The 17,255-nt window shown below is 37.2% G+C and overlaps 1 protein-coding gene across 7 annotated transcripts in view; it reads right to left on the minus strand.

The window, feature by feature from the left end:
• Positions 1-17,255, minus strand: part of MAP2 (microtubule associated protein 2) — a 302,956-nt gene that overhangs the window by 131,029 nt on the left and 154,672 nt on the right. The gene's annotated exons all lie outside the window — the stretch shown is intronic.

Below are 17,255 nucleotides of genomic sequence, written 5' to 3' on the forward strand. Positions count from 1 at the left end.
ATTTTTAAAAATATAATTAGTACTCCTTCAAAGGGGACTAAGATTCTGAATATCCCTTATCCTTTCTTATTTCTAGGTCCTAACAGAAAAATACATTTCCTGTCAAAGGTGACTCAACCTTCCACAACTGATTCACAGGAAACTTAAGAACCATTTTTGATGAAACCCAGAATCAATCAGTGTTTCTCTCATTTACATATTTGGTAACTTATTAGCAACAAACGGGTGAAAAGACATAAAAAAATCAAACTCCCAGGAGCAGATCTCTACAGCATATTAATTTACAAGGTCATCGTATTTTGGGTATAATCCATAAAAGTTCTCCTTGTAAATAATAAATAGCTATTCATATTTTTTAAAAACAATATTTTACATGTGAAGGTATATTAAATATTTTATGAAAATAAATAGCATTTTCTAGATTAAAAAATTTATTTTCCTGACATGAAACATAGTCAAGAGTCAAACCCAAAAAGAACAAAGAATAACTCTTTAGGAAAATGTTCCAAAAATGAAATCCTACATTATTTTTACAAAAAATAAAAGAAAGAAATAGGGATAATTGGAACAGATTAATTGATGAACTATAACTGGTGTCTGTCACTAACTATAAATATAAGTAAAAACAACTGGAATACCAGCTTCCATTTATTGACCATAACTAAGAACATGCGGTAGATATATCATTAAGTAGGAGGTCTGTTTTCTAACCTAATTTTAATTTATAGATACAAAGCCTAAGTCTTTAAAAATTAAAATTTGACATCCGGTCCCATCACTTCATGGCAAATAGATGGAGAAACAGTGGAAACAGTGGCAGACTATATTTTTTCAGGCTCCAAAATCACTGCAAATGGTGACTGCAGCCATAAAATTAAAAGATGTTTACTCCTTGGACAGAAAGTTATGACCAACCTAGACAGCAAATTAAAAAGCAGAGACAGTACTTTGTCAACAAAGGTCCGTCTAGTCAAGGTTATGGTTTTTCCAGTGGTCATGTATGGACGTGAGAGTTGGACTATAAAGAAAGCTGAGCGCAGAAGAATTGATGCTTTTGAACTGTGGTGTTGGAGAAGACTCTTGAGAGTCTCTTGGAGTGCAAGGAGATCCAACCAGTCCATTCTAAAGGAGATCAGTCCTGGGTATTCATTGGGAAGACTGATGTTGAAGCTGAAACTCCAATACTTTGGCCATCTGATGCAAAGAGCTGACTTATTTGAAAAGACCCTGATATCTGGCAAAGATTGAAGGCAGGAGGAGAAGCGGACAATAGAGGATGAGATGGTTGGATGGCATCACCGACTCAATGGACATGAGGGTAAACTCCAGGAGTTAGTGATGGACAGGGAGGCCTGGTGTGCTGTGATTCACGGGGTCGCAAAGAGTCGGACATGACTGAGCGGCTGAACTATGTCACAATCTTGCAAGGTACTTCACAATCAGTGTGACCTTTATGCCTCATATCAACTCTGAGGCAAGTACGATTGAAACTTACTGTTGAGAAATCTATTCCCCCAGAGTCACTGGGCAAGAGCTCACTCCATGTGAGATGCATAAACCTGAACTGACATGAGCTATTAGTCTCTCAATAATATACTTGCTAGACATAAAAAAACTGAGCATGAATCTGTGCACGCAAATTAAGCACAACCTGAACTTCCAGGAAGGGCTACACAGTCACAATCCTGGCTTAACTGATGGAGCCTTGAGAAAAGCCACAGTGCAGAATTTGCAATCAGGCAGCCCCAGAAGAATTAACACCTACTTGTTCAGTATTCTCCAACTCTTTGCAACCCCAGGGACTGTATCCCACCAGGCTTCTCTGTCCATGGAATTCTCCAGGCAAGAATACTATAGTGGGTTGCCATTTCTTTCTCCACAGCAGTCGAACCCACATCTCTTATGTGTTTTTCTTCATTAGTAGGTGGGTTCTTTAACATTAGCAACACCTGGGAAGCCTACTAACACCTAGGGGATGGTGTTTCAGTTGCTAAGTCATGTCTGACTCTTGTGATACCACGGACTATAGCCTACCAGGTGCCTCTGTCCATGGGATTTCCCAGGTAAGAATACTGGAGTGGGTTGCCATTTCCTTCTCCAGGGGATATTCTCAACGCAGGAATCAAACCCAGATCTCCTGCATTGAATCCTCAGGCAGATTCTTTGCTGACTGAGCCATGAGGAAATCCCTCGTTGCTAACACCTAGAGAAGCCTGCAAATTCTAGGCAGCAGTCTCCAAGCTCACCCATGTTGTCTTGGCTCCACCAGCCCCACAAGGAGATGTGTCACTTTTGATTCTGCAATAGGGGCTGACAGACAGCTTCTATAAAAGATCACATCTATGAGGCCAGAAGCAGAGTGGAAAATAATTACTCAGTAAGTCACCTTCCTTTGAATCAGGCAATAAAGGACCCTGGCAACTCTGGAAACTGGTATGGGATTTTGTTGCAGATTTAGAGGGAAAAAAAATCTATCCAGAATTTGGTTCTGGTGGTGGAAGATCCCAGAAGCAGGTTGTACAGCAGATAAATCCTATTAAGCCATCTGGGAGGAGTGAGAGCAGCTGGTAGGTCTGGAGGCTGAAAGAGCTAGGAAAGGCTCTGAAAAATCTGCATTGCAGATAAGCCTCAACAGAGACAGCTGGAACTCTTAACATCTCCCCAAGCCAGCTTCTCTCCTTAAGAGCAGAGTGGCCTCAGGTGGTATAATTTAGAATGTATAGAATTTACAGGCTTTTCTGGTGACCTTGGGTAGTTTAAAATAATTCCACTTTTTGCCTTGCTGCTTTTCACCTGACAGTATCTTTTTTTGTGTTGGTGGGGTGGGCAGAACAGAGGAGAGGCACACAGTAAATCCTGCTCCTTTTGTAAATCTTATCTTTTATTTAGTGTTAAATTTTGTCTTTAGCCAATTTATATCACAGCATCAACAACATAAACTACTGAGAATCTGCTGTGTCTGTTAAGAAAGGGGTGGAGAAATATAAACTTGGAAAGTCATAATAATCAAACATGAGCAATTACAGAGCTTCTGCTATGTAAATTATCTTCATTAATTCCTACAATATCCTAATGAGGTTGTTATTATCATTCCTGTTGTATACAACTGAGACTTGATCAGTTCTCAGTTTCTCATAGCTGATAAGGGCCAGATCCTGAATTTGAACCCAAGGGTATCTAACTTCAAAGTCTGTACTTATTTCCCTACATTATAACCTAGCATTTGTTAAATGCCTTTTATGTGTCAGACATTCTGCTTGCAAAAAGCAATAATAGCCATAGCCTCCAGAAATTTCTGCTCTGTTGGGAGGAAGGGTATTATAATAAATAGCTTTTTAAATAGAGGGTGTTATTATTTTTAAAAAAAAACTTTTAAGGCTTCATATTTTCTATAACGTGTTCACAAATAGTAATTTAGAATTCTGTAAACACATAACTGTAATTAAGGTCTAATATATGATCTCAAGAAAAGTAATTATTAGTAGGAAGGGGAGATGAATAGGTGGAGAACAGGATTTTTTAGGGCAGTGACAATGCTGTGTGTGATATGATAATGATACATATATATCATTATATATTTATCAAACTCTTTGAATGCACAACACAAAGAGTGAACCTTAAGGATGAAAACTATGGACCTTGGGTGATTGTGTGTGTCAATATTCACCCTTACTAAAAAGCATACTACTTTTTAGTAAGCTGAAAATGGGGGAACTGTGTGTTTGTGTGGGGGGGGAACCTATATAGGAAATCTCTGTACCTCCCTTTCAATTTTGTTGTAAACCTAAAACTGCTCTTAAAAAATAAGTCTTTTAAAAACCGGGTGAGAGGAGAAAAAGTAATTAAAAGGAGAGCGCACATACATGGCTTGGATGACTTAGAATGGATGGGGTTTTGGTACGTGAAACTCTGGTTCACATGTTAGTTAGCTAAGTTTTTTAGGGAAAAGGAGGAAAATAAAGGATCGGTCTGTCAGTCAACATTGTTCTTTGAGCACCTACTCTGTACTGGTTCTTTCAGTGGGTTCTGGAATGGGAGAGACATTCATGGAGGTTCTAGTCTTGTGGGGCAGATATGCATTAAGTGGATAAATACAAGTAGGAGAAACGTAGAGTGTTATAGGAGTATGTAATACTCAGGCCTGTATGAGACCGGAGGCTGGGAAACGGCTTAAGTCTAAATCATGACATCTGAGACCTAACGAATGAGCAGGACTTGAGTAAGCAGAGGGGCAGAGGGAACAAGAGAGGAATGGGAAGTGAAGGGATGAGTGCTTCAGGCAAGAGAAAAGCAAATGTGTGCAATAACCCCATGGCAACAAACTCAGAACAGCTAGAGAATCACGAAGAGGACAGATCTTGGATGGCCTTTTTAGACTCCTGACTCTATCATTATGAATACTATGGTTTTAAATACAGGCATATCATGATTATATTGATTGTTAAAAGATACATCCAGTTACTAGGTGTATAATGACATGTATAGAGCAAGTGTTGATGTGGGAAATTGTCACCGTTGTCAAGATCAGAGATGATGGGAGATTACCTAATAGTCTTTGGACATAGAAAAAAGGACGGATTTGAAAAATGTTTAGGAAGTAAATTGATGGGACTTAGTAACTGATTGAACTGTTATATTTGAGGTAACAATTTTAATATAAACATTATTTATATAGACAACAATACTTGCTAAAATGGCATTTCAGAACCTTTGAAAGTAAATATAAGACCGCAAAGTTGTTATACAAATGATGACTATGGTAGGCTGTAGGTAATGAGAAAACGCCAAATAACAGTGGCTTAAATGACATGAAAATTCATTACAAGATGATTTCATTTTCAGAATGGCTGCTGAAAGTCTAGCCATTAGGTCTGAATTCCCATCAGCAGAAAGGAAGGAGTGACGAAGAGCACACTCTTTCCTTTTAAGCAATTATTTCCCAAACAACTTTTGTTCATATCTCACCGGCCAGAAATTAGTCATACAGTTAGACATATATACAAGGAAGACTGGAATTCTGGATCCTATTCTGAATGACCATGTGATCTAAAATGTTGGGGTTCTATTCCTATTGAGGAAGAAAGAAATAATTGATATTTAAAGCAAAAGTAATCTGTATCACATTAATTATGAGCTAAGGTCTTAGGTATGGCTTAGGAAAAAAAATAAAATGTGTAAATTGTACCAGGCTTTTAAAACAACAGAAAATTGAACCACATCAAAATGAACTCACTTTGAAATAGCACTCTGCATTTTGCCTAAGTTGCCAAGTACATTTTTTAACCTCAACTACAATCTAGATGGGCTGGGTAAGTTAAACAGAGCGTCCCCTTCAATAACTATGGTTTTGCACTGCCACAAAGCCGATTCAGCTATGCCAATATTTGAACATAGTTGTTTATGGTTTCATTTCCTTTACTTTTAGTAGTGGCCATAAAAACCCAAACAAATGCATTTTATTCACATTCCTTTGAAAGAGGCCTTGAATTTAAATTATGTCACTGGATCCATTAACATTTAACTATGGCTGGTGACTTATTCTCTACAGACATTCAACTTTTGAATAATAATTGCATGAAGAAAATGAGAATTAATAGCAGTCATATAGCACATCATATACGCATCACTCCGCATACTTTCACATTATTTTATGTTTTTTCTGTTTGATGTGTTCTCAGTTTGTTTCTAATAATAAAGTTTATCAATAAGATTCTGGGCTTAAGTATTAATAATTTAGGAAAAATACCCCTTTTATCAATTTTCCACAAATGGTTCCTAGTATGCTGATGTCAAAGATTGCTGTGACTCTTTCTTTCTACATTTAATTTTGTCTTAACATTTTTTTCAATTTTTACAATTAAGTCACTCTACTGTTAGTTATTTAAAAAAATTTCCTTTTATTAGGTGCTTCAAGTCCCAACCTCACTGAGAGAAAAGAAAATCTTCAATGAACCCATATGAAATAATATTTCTGTGACAGCTAATTAACTGTACTATATTATATTCATTATTACCTAAATATTCACATTCTTAATTTTACCAACTAAAATGATCATATAACATTAAGTTGTATATTCTATGCTAAACCTAAATTTACATTTATTTTAACTATATTATACCTACTACATTCTTGATCTGCTTTTATCTTTGTCTTTCCATTCGGTAAAAAAATATATCCATGAACAATTGCTTATTTTAGTACTGCTACTAACACATAATTTTGGTTCTTTTGAATTGCATATAGCATTTTAGTTCTAGTAGCTACTGGGTATCACCTTGCAATTTCTATTGGGTAGGGAGGTCTGGATTTATTTGTTACTCTGGATCCATGACAAAGATAGCTTATATTTATTTTCCACTTTATAGCTTTTGATATGTGTTTATACATTCCATCTAAACCCTGAAAATCAAACAGCACCTTTATTTTATAGAAAAAAAAGCCCCCCCAAAGGGAAACAATATTTCCATTAGCTAGTAAATAGTAAACACAGGACAATGTAACTAGTGCAAAAGAAGGTGCAAGGTAAACACATACTGATGCTGTGAAAATTCAGAGTAAGAAAAATTAAATATGATCAGCAAGGGAAGAATTATCACATCCCCTTTCTCCTTTAAAATGGTAAAAATGTTGAAAAATAATGTAACTCTAACAAGATTTTGAAAATATTCTAGAAGTCAGAAAGCAGGTAGGCTGAGATAGAAAAAGAAAAAACACCAGGGAAACTGCGGCTAGAAATTCATGTCTATCCCAAGGAAACCTGGAGAAATTCCAAGCTGAAAATACAGGGTCCAAGGGGGCTGTGAAACCAATATCATGCAATTCACTAAGAAATGTATTTCAACACTTGAGATCATTTCTTTTCTTCTCCTTTGCTTGTACATATTCAGCTGACAGAAAATGCTTTTGCTCCCCGACAGTAAAAATAAAAACTAATCTTTAATGAAAGCAGGTGAACAGTCTTGCAAACAGTTCTGGTATGCATAAATCCAGGCAAAACTGAAACACCACTGTGGAACTGGGGGTACCCTAACCAGCTCACTCACTGGTTCCACCTCCATGTTCTTCCTGGGAGTCTGTCGCTTCACAGACTCTGTTCACTTGCCCAAAACTTGCAGTCAGCCTTCACAGTGAGTGGGAATACAGATCTGCACAACTGCAGAGGAAATTTAAAATTAGCTGCCTAAGATCCTCAGCCTAGTTCTTCATTCATTTAAAACAAACAAAAATCTTTCAAATTAAGACATTTGAGAAAAAACAGTGCCATGAGTAAGAAAAATACTTTAAAAAGTAACTCCCGGAGAACTAGAAATGATTCAGGGAACAAAAGAGAACTTTATAGGTATCTGAGAGAGATGTAAAAGAATATTATACTTTAAATAAACTTGCTTCCAAAAATGAATTACAGAAAAGCGTCAATCACAGAAAGAGGAAAAAATTCCGGGAAATCAACATATGATTAAAAATATATAATTAAAAAACTGAAGAGTGTGTGCCAAGGATAATGAGGGATGTGGAGGAGTCAGTGTAGACCCTGGATGCTCAAGTGAAGTATCTGGTTATGTCGAAACACCATGAAACATCACATAGATGTGATTTTCTGAAGCTTTAATCATTTTCTTTGTGATCTTGGGTTCTTGCTGAGTTGTCTACCACTTGACTAAAATTCTGTGAAACTTAGAATTAAACAGTGAATTTTTATTCATCTATCCCTCCATCACATGCTTTCTAAATAAATAAAATTACATATTCTGTGATATATTTAGACTTATCTCCCTTTCACACTGAAAAGTTTAAAACCACTTCAGTAATAACTGTTTTTATAAATAACTAGTATTTAAATACATACTTGGTAAATAGCTAGTAAATAGTATTTACTCAGTAAATATTTACTGAGCTCCACACCACGCTCATCCAGGATTGTAAAGGGCAGGAGTCTTTTGGCAGGGCAGGGCAATCCACTGAGTGGAGGTCTCAACTAACTTGGAATGGGCTTTTTATTTTAGCAGTCAAGTGAGTGCATTATTAAAAGAGTATAGCTTTAGGACAATCCACTAATTTTTCTGTTTTGGCTACAGAGCAGTAGAAAGCAAAGGTTTTGGGGACAGAACAATGGTAAGATCCCACCTTCACCATTTTTTAGTGGAGTGACTTGGGAAGCTCATTGCATTCTTCCAACTTCAGTTTTCTCATCAGTAATTAAGAAATATAACAAGACCTGATATTCTCACCCCAAACACTGCTGTGAGTTTTGGGATGCCATGTATGGGAAAATGCTTTGTATCATTTGAAAAGAGGTTGGAGAAGACTCTAGAGAGTCGCTTGGACTGCAAGGAGATCCAACCAGTCCATTCTAAAGGAGATCAGTCCTGGGTATTCACTGGAAGAACTGAAGCTAAAGCTGAAACTCCAATACTTTGGCCACCTCATGCGAAGAGTTGACTCACTGGAAAAGACTCTGATGCTGGGAGGGATTGGGGGCAGGAGGAGAAGGGGACGACAGGGAGTGAGATGGCTGGATGGCATCACCAGCTCGATGGACATGAGTTTGAGTGAACTCCGGGAGTTGGTGATGGACAGGGAGGCCTGGCGTGCTGTGATTCATGGGGTCGCAAAGAGTTGGACACAACTGAGCGACTGAACTGATTTTTTAAAAGATCTAAATGCAACTTCTTAGCTGGTCACATTATGTAACAATTTTATGATCCAAAGTCTATACCCTGGGTCCTTTTGTGAGCAAAACATACAGAGTAGAAAGAAAAATGCAAGCACATATTAAGCTATATACTATATATATTATATTATCATATCCCTTTGATTTACTGGACTATTCACCATCTTATTAGTGGAAAAGTACAGTAGTGGACCAGAGTATATGAATTAGTCAGGACCATGAGTTTTTGTTTAAAGTTTTTCATTGTTAGATCTCATATTTCCTCGAGTATCAGTGAAATTCTTGGAAAGTCAGTTATTTTAGGAATTTCTGTCCTCAATTATTTAAAGTATCAGCAGTGAAGTTGTCCATTTTAAGATTCTAGAATATCACAAATTCACCTGTGGCTATGGTCAAAATTGTGCTAACCAGTTGCTCTTAGGTACTATGTGAGAGGAATCCTAAACGCCTGTGTGTTGCACCTTATTCTCTCTACATAACAATGAACTCTCACCATGAGAAAATTCTACAGTGCAAAGGGAAAATATTTTTAAAGGAAACTTTGCAAATATTGTTCACCTTGTAAATAAAACATATGATCTTCCTGAAAAGAAACATCATTTCCCAAGTTGCTACACAATGCAAAGAAATATCTTTTGGCCATAATCTGTTAAATGAAGTAGCTTTGCTTTAACAATTGCCAGACATGGATCAATGTACTTCCGCTGCATTAAATGGTCATAATCCAGAGTCATTAACACCAGAGAGAATCTGAAGAAAGGTTAATTCAAACCATCTGAGGCAGATCCAAATCGAATCCACAAAAACTGAAGATTGATTCAGACTTGGGGGGCGGGTGGTGGCGGGAGAGGGAGAGTTTGTGTCAGAAACACCAAAGATTATCCTTTATACCCCAAGACTCTTAACAATTGAATGGATGACAAAAGAGCATAAAAATAGTATCTAAACCTGGAATTTTACCAATTCCAGTTTGATTATGCACAGAAGACCAACACTGTCTGTTATAGAAAGACTTGAGTTTCACATACATGCTCATTTTCTTAGCTTCAATTTGACACATTATTAAGGGCATTTTCTGTGTAGACAGCAAGGAAGTCTAAGAAGCAGTAAGAAGTCTTAAGACATGGTCTCTTTCCTCAAGGATTTTCCCCAAGCTTTCTCCTTGAAAAGATTTTTCTAAGTTGACTTCTGTTTATACGAAAACAAATTTTATATTTCACTGGAATTTTCATTTTAAAACCACTAATGGCACTGCTCTTGACTATTTGGCTGTTAAAGTAAACACTGAATTACAGAATGACAGTGACAAGTTCTAAAGATCTGGTCATGGCATGACTTAGAAACAGCCTTTTAAGCAAAGGATAAATGTTAGTAATTATGAGGACATCACAAATGTTTAATAGGCACTCAAGATTTTTTTTTTTTTCTTAATGAAATGTTGTATTTATTTGATTTGTTATTTTCTTAACTGTTTCAGGGGGCTTCCCTGGTGGTTCAGTTGGTAGAGTCTACCTGTAATGCAGGAGACCTGGGTTCAACCCTGGGTTGGGAAGATCCTTTGGAGAAGGAAATGGCAACCCATTCCAGTATTCTTGCCTGGGAAATCTCATGGACAGAGGAGCCTAGCGGTCTATAGTCCATGGAGTCGTGAGTCAGACACAACTTAGTGACTAAACCTATTTCATAGCTGAAAAGTGTGCTGTGCAAGGAATCAAACAAGTAAAGGCACCCGTGCTCCTGTAGGTATAAGGGAGGATTGAGAGCCTAGCAGTGGAGGCAAACATCCCTCAAGATGAAGTCTGTCAAGACTTCTTGTGAACACAGTCCCTCTAAACATTGTCTACCAATACATGCATCCCTCCTTCAGAGGAATGCAGGTTGCTGTCACCAGCCAAAACAGTCCTCCTAAGGGAGATGATTATGTTGGAAAAATATGCATTCTTGAAATTAGAGACTATCTTCAATAGCCTCCCGTGACTAAGCACAGTCCTCCAAGACTTAGGGTATGGGTGGCAAGAAGATGGGATGTGAAAATTGGGAAGCTTGGCTACTCAGCACAGAGGAACATAAGGGATGTGAAGTGCTAACAGATCAGAGAATTTAGCAGGCCAGGATGGTGCTGAACATTCAGGCAGAGAAGAGGTTAAAAGTCCAAAGAAATTATGAAGCAGGGAACAGAACTGGAATTAAGAAACTGGCCCAGGGTTATATGCAATCACATCCCCAAACCAGAGCCACAAGAATTCATTATACAGCATAATAAGCATTGAGCATGGGCAGAAAGAAGGAAATGTCAGTAGCTCATTAGGATTGGTTTAATGGATCTTTCATAAAGTGGCTGAAATTGAAAAAGTTTAGAAGTTAAAAGGAACAAATCTCTCTTACATCATCAAAGAGGCTTGTAAGTTTGCAGTGCTACTGCAGGAAGAGAAGGACTCACATTTGACTTGCTCATAACAACAGCTCCAGTTATTCTGAAGTTTTTTGGGGGCGGTGGGAATGTCTGGACATTTGCCATCTAACCTCTTGCTAATCAGAACATGGTCCACGGTTCAGCAGCATCAACATAACCTGTTGTTTAGTCACTAAGTCATGTCTGATTCCTTTGAGACCCCATGGAGTGTAGCCCACTAGGCTCCTCTGTGCATGGGATTCTCCGGGCAAGAATACTGGAGTGGGCTGCCATGCCCTTCTCTAGGGGATCTTCTTCCTGACCTAGGGAATAAACCCATGTCGCCTGCATTGGTAGGCAGATTCTTTACGAGTGAGCCACCTGGGAATCCCAACATCACCAGGGAGCTGGTTAAAATATATAATCTCAGGCCCCTCCTTGGACCCACTGACTTGAATCTTTATTTTAATAAGATTCCCAGTTGATTCCACTCTGCTGTAAAGTTTGAGAAGTTTACCTCCCAGTATCTACTCTTATACCTGATTACCCATTCTCTATATGACTGACTCAGTACTCTTAATTTTGCTTATGCACTGATTATTTCCCCTGTCGAGAAAGAAACTTCCATTAGCGCAGGAAAAGGGCATGAAATTGATGCTCCATAAACATTCACTGAATGAACAAGTAAATTTTCCTCCAGTCTGAGATAAAAGCTGGATGATACGTAAGGTCCTCATATCTTCCCTTTACCACTAGAAACTCTCACTTTCTTCCGCTCCGCTTTCATCTGTAGGGAAGATGAATTCTGCCTACCAAGGCCATATCCTTGTCTATGCTCTCTTCTCCTTTCCACTAAGACCCTGCTCCTTCAATGTGTCCTTCTTCTGCTTCCAAACATAGCATCCTCCCCCCGCCTCCCCCCGCTATCTCTATCTGCCCCCTCCTTTCAGTTTAGGACTTCCCCTGTTAGTAAGAGGAGGGGAATTCACCAGCCTCCATGCCTTATATACTCTATTCTCTTTCCTTTAAACCCTGGTCGTCTTAAGCATGTTTTCTATTATTTTCATATCCTTATTTACTTATCCTCTTCTCCAGATCTTGCTTCTGTCCCCACAGTTTGATTAGTCTGAGTCAGATCCAATTCAAAATTGGTGCTAAACTTGTGTGGTTTTTCCTTAGTCCCTGACCCTTCATTTTCTAGGTGGATATATAAGAATCTACATTGGAGTCGCTGTGATAATTAAAGTGCCTGTCACAGAGGCTGGCACATGGCAGGTGCTAATGTAATTTTAGATTCCTTTTCTTGGAGTAAAGCTGGAGCTAATTTTGAAACCGGCAAATTATATCTGACCAGGAATTTGACAATTTAGAATACAGTGATTCTGCTGTTAGGAAATATCCATTGGAAATCACTTGAAATATCCTGTAAGAGGGATATACAAAGTATCCCACTGCAGAATTGCGATGACAGTGAAAAATTAAGAACAATGGGGAATAAATGTGTTCAGTGTCTACAGGATAGAATATTATGCAGGTGGAAAAACGTGGTGAGATGACTGAGAAAAAATGCAGGTTTCAAACTGTATTGTTCTAGTCCTCATTCAGTTCAGTTCAGTTCAGTCACTCAGTCGTGTCCGACTCTGCAACCCCATGAATCACAGCACACCTCCCTGTCCATCACCAACTCAAATGTAAATACAACAGATGAAAAGAAAGAAGATAAAAGGTTAGGAAAGTGTCAACCATAATCTCTGGCTTGTGTAATTATGGATGGCTACTATTTCCTTCCTTATATTCTTCTAAATTTTAGAAAATATGGATTTATTGCTTTTTATAATAGAAAAAAACTTGAAATAAATAGTAAGTTCAGCAGTCTTTTATTTTCATTCTTCAGTTTCTCTGAAGAATTTGCACTTTAGCCTTGTTTTTTATTACTTCAACTGTCTTCTTTGTTTAAAAAAAAACAAAACTTCCATTAATTTTGTCATTCCGTCCCTCATTCTGTATCCTAAATGTGAATGCTGTCATGAGTTTCCTCTCTGGCCCTCTTCATATCTTTCCTGACAATGTCATTCACATCCTACTTCCCTGATTTATCTTCTCAGCTTTGGATCTACATGTCCTGCAATTTCCTGGACCAGTCCACCCACCTCCACCTTCATGGCCTAAACTGGGCTTTCCATATTCACTCTCATCATTCAGTCAGCATGTATTGGCTATCTGCTATGTACTAGACTGTCTGCTAGAGAATAGGGATGCAATAAAAATAAAAGGAAAGAAAGCTCTTTCCGCAAACAGCTCTTACCTACCTTTCTCCCCCTATTTCTCCGGTTGTCGAATTCAAATGGTAGAGTTACCATGAATCCTTTTGCTTTTCACTCCTCCTACCAATCCAGGCTTTGCTATTCTCAGTGTATGAATCTGAGCCCAGAAACATCTTTCATTTTCATGACCTCTTTTTTTAATGCCCACTGTCAACACTCTCTTGGAGCCTTTATTTTTTCCTGGATTATCCCATGACAGCTTCCAAAGTGATGCTTTCTTCAGTATGTTCTCACACACAACCCTGTCATATACGGAGCTATACTGTAAGTCCTCTGAAAATATAGTGCAGGTCATTGTGGTCTCTTATTCAAAACACAGTCCATAGCTTTTCAGTGAATACTGAAAACATTTCCTCGACTTGGCATTTACAGTCATTTTTCAATGTACTTGATTGAACTGAATGAAATTTTTATTTTGTAGCCAAAAAGAGTAAAATACTAGGCATTTCATATAGTACAACCTAACAGTATTCACCTACATTTCCATCCTTATCTTCCAAGATGCCCCTTCTTCTGCCCTGCGTTCTAGAATATAAATGAGATCTATCTATGCTTTCCTTGAATGTTCGCTTCCTCTGGTTCCTTTGCTAAGTTTGTTTGTTCTTTCTGGAGCTCCTCTAGGCATTATTTCTCCCTTGAACACATCTATTCGTCCCTAAGTTCCACCTCAAAAGTCATGCTCCACTATTGTGTCTCTTCTCAATTGTTAGCAATCCTGCCCTGTAAAGGAGTCCCTAAAGGAATTATTCATATGTCTCTTATGGTACTAATGAGCCTGGATGCTACTTTCTGGTTTTAATCTGCTGCACCCAATTGAGCTCAAAAGGTGTTCTGTTGTATACATTCCCTTTCAAGGACAGTATCCTAATACATATCTGTGTAATAAGTGTCCTCAGGTATTTCTCTGGGTTGAGTTGTAATTTAAGGTTGAGTGTGGTATCTTCCCACTGTTCCCTGTGTGTTTATCTGTTTTGGTCATTTGAAACTTCTACTATTATTTCAATTAAAAAGAGCCTTTGCAAGATATGGAATCAGTTATACTATTTAATATTTGAATTTTTATGGCTGATTTTCTTATATATATGATACAATTCAGTAATATGACTTCACTGTAATGACATAGGAGATGCTTTATGAATCCACTTATTTCAAACTTCTCTAATTTATCTGACATCCTCCATGAATAAAAATCCTCAGGTTAAGTATAAAATATATATTAAAAATATAAAATATACCAGAGCTTGAACATTACAGTGAAGTACTTGAAGATGCATTCACTCCCACCTAATATATAAAAACAAGACTCTACAAGGATACTCTTTTAACCTTATTTCAGTAACATATATTTTGTGTGCATAATAAAATATTAAAATAATGATTATGAGCCAAAAAATCTACCAGAAAGAAATGAAGCATTCTATGGTTAATATGAAGGACTTTGGGCCAGACTTGTGTTGATTACCCAATTGGAATCTCGGTTCATTCTTAACATGGAGACCATACCCAACTCCCAGAGTTGTAGGGAGAGTTAAAATGTAGTAACATATCTTAAGGGCTTACAGTATTATCTAACACATAGTTAATAACAAAAATTATACCTTTACTAATAAAAATAAGTGACAAGGAAGAATAGCATTCCCTAAAGCTATTATGATTCTAGAACTTTCCTTACAGATTATATACACATAAGTAAGCATATATATATAAAGTGATGTCATACTTAGTAGTCCTTAATAAGCAAGCAAGCATTTAAGAAGATTATGACATCATTCTTAGCACTACATTGAGAGACAGAGTGAGTACACCCGCCCCTCAAGCCCCATCTGCGGCAGCAAAATTTTGGCTGAAGACATGAAGAGCAGTAAATAATGCCAAGCCTGGGAATAGTATTTAGGAAGCATCCACAAAGCAAAAGTCATGCTGCAGTTTGGCACCCTAGCTGGTGAAAGTGAAAGAGGACATTTCAAAAATTCTTTCCATCTTAAGCTTAAACCAGAAAAAAAAAAAAACCTTTTGCATATAGCCTGAAGAAATGTTTTGTACATGGTTTGCCTGATTTTCTACCTGGCATTAATTGTTTAATGAATTTTGATTAATTTTAGGGGTAACTGAAAAAAAAGTACAAAATGTCTGTTTTACAGTCTGTTACCTCATGAAAAACGAGAACAAAAAAGTAATAGGGGAAAATATTGACGAGTCATTTATCCACCACATAATTAAATAAATATTTATTGAATTTCTACTATGGTCCGGGGACTATTCTACATGCTGAAGATACGAATGAAAAACAAATCAGCAAAAGAATTAACTCACGTTACGATGATATTGATTAGAAAAACCATGATACGGGTCCCTGACTCTCTGAGTGTCCAGTAGCCGAATTCTATTTTGATTTGACAATGTAATAGACTATTTGAATAAACTTTGATTTACTACCCAAAATCTATCAACATACCCCAAGATGAATTTTAAAATGGTTCTAGAAGATCTAAGAATCCATGAGGATTTGTGAGGTAATACGCCACCTCTCCAATACACAGATAAAAATCAAAACAGATCTGATTAATGCCTATGGACAATATAATTAATACATTTTTTTAGTGGCTAAATAGTAGCTTCAACTGTTTTCAATTCACGTAACTACCCCTAAGTTCAAAATTAATATAGTGAGTAGCTAAAAGAGTCTGAAGATCAGGAAACAGATTCTCACTTTAAATATAAACTGTAGATATTTAGTTAGATGCGCAAATACCAGATAGATTTTTTTTCACCAAAAATGAGATGTTTTCACTCACTCTGAGTGAAACCAACAAAGAGAGAATGGTCCTAAGGGTTTTACAATATCCAAGAGGAATAGTCAGTCCTGTTTGGGTATTTCATACATGATTCCACTGGGAAATTTCTGAGGAAATCTATTTCATATATTTCTGAGACAAGTCTATTAGATTTTGTTCACTATCTAAATAATGCAATTTCCTTTTTTTAGAACACACTGATTTATTTTAAAGAATTCATTCTTCTGGGCAAAAATATTATGTGATGGTGCCTACACTCTGGAAGGGGTTGACAGTGGCATCTGCCCTTCCCTCTTTCCCACAATAACTACCCACAGCAGCAAGGCTCTTAATAAGTGATTGTGGAATGAATAAATTAAAGTTCTCATAATTACACAGTGCAGAGAAAATTAAACAAGGACAATGCATTTGTCTCCTTCAACTGCCACAAATATTCACAGTCACAGGTGTACACTTGCATACTTCTGGTATTTCAACATCAGTAGTTAAACATTAGCCATTTTAAAGTACATTAAAAAAAAAAAGAACCTTCCTTTAAAGAATATTTTGGACTGGTAAGTCTTATGGAGAAATCCTATGTGAATACGAAGGAAAGATTTAAAAGACGTATTGATCTTCTCAGCAAGGCAGAAAATGTCTTCCATTTTTTAAAAGGCAAATTACAAATACTGGTTTTATCAATGTGAATATACGTTTAAGTCAAAGCTCATCTTAAAGAATTAAGGAAAAGCTAATACCCATAACTGGTATCTCCAATCAATATATATCCTGATGCTGAATCTGAAAATTCATATTTTTCATGGAAGGCATAAGGCCCAGGATCAGTGATTCAACTGCTTTAATGACAAGATGAAGGATTACTTTCCGATGCTGTCAATGCCAAATAAAGCATACAAAATCAGTTCTTTCAATAACAAACAACCTCAGCCTTTAAAATAATACAGTGCTAAAGACTAAATCATCAGTGAAGAAGTTAAAATATTTTATTCGCAAAACCCAACAATACTGAGTCATTCCTGGGAGTCTCTAGCGCTCATTCCACCTGGGAAGGGCAAGCCATTCCATTTAGTCA

This window comes from Moschus berezovskii, chromosome 2, assembly GCF_049115385.1.
Source record: "Moschus berezovskii isolate FMDL1 chromosome 2, NW_MosBer_1.0, whole genome shotgun sequence".
In the NCBI taxonomy this organism is placed as follows: Eukaryota; Metazoa; Chordata; class Mammalia; order Artiodactyla; family Moschidae; genus Moschus; species Moschus berezovskii.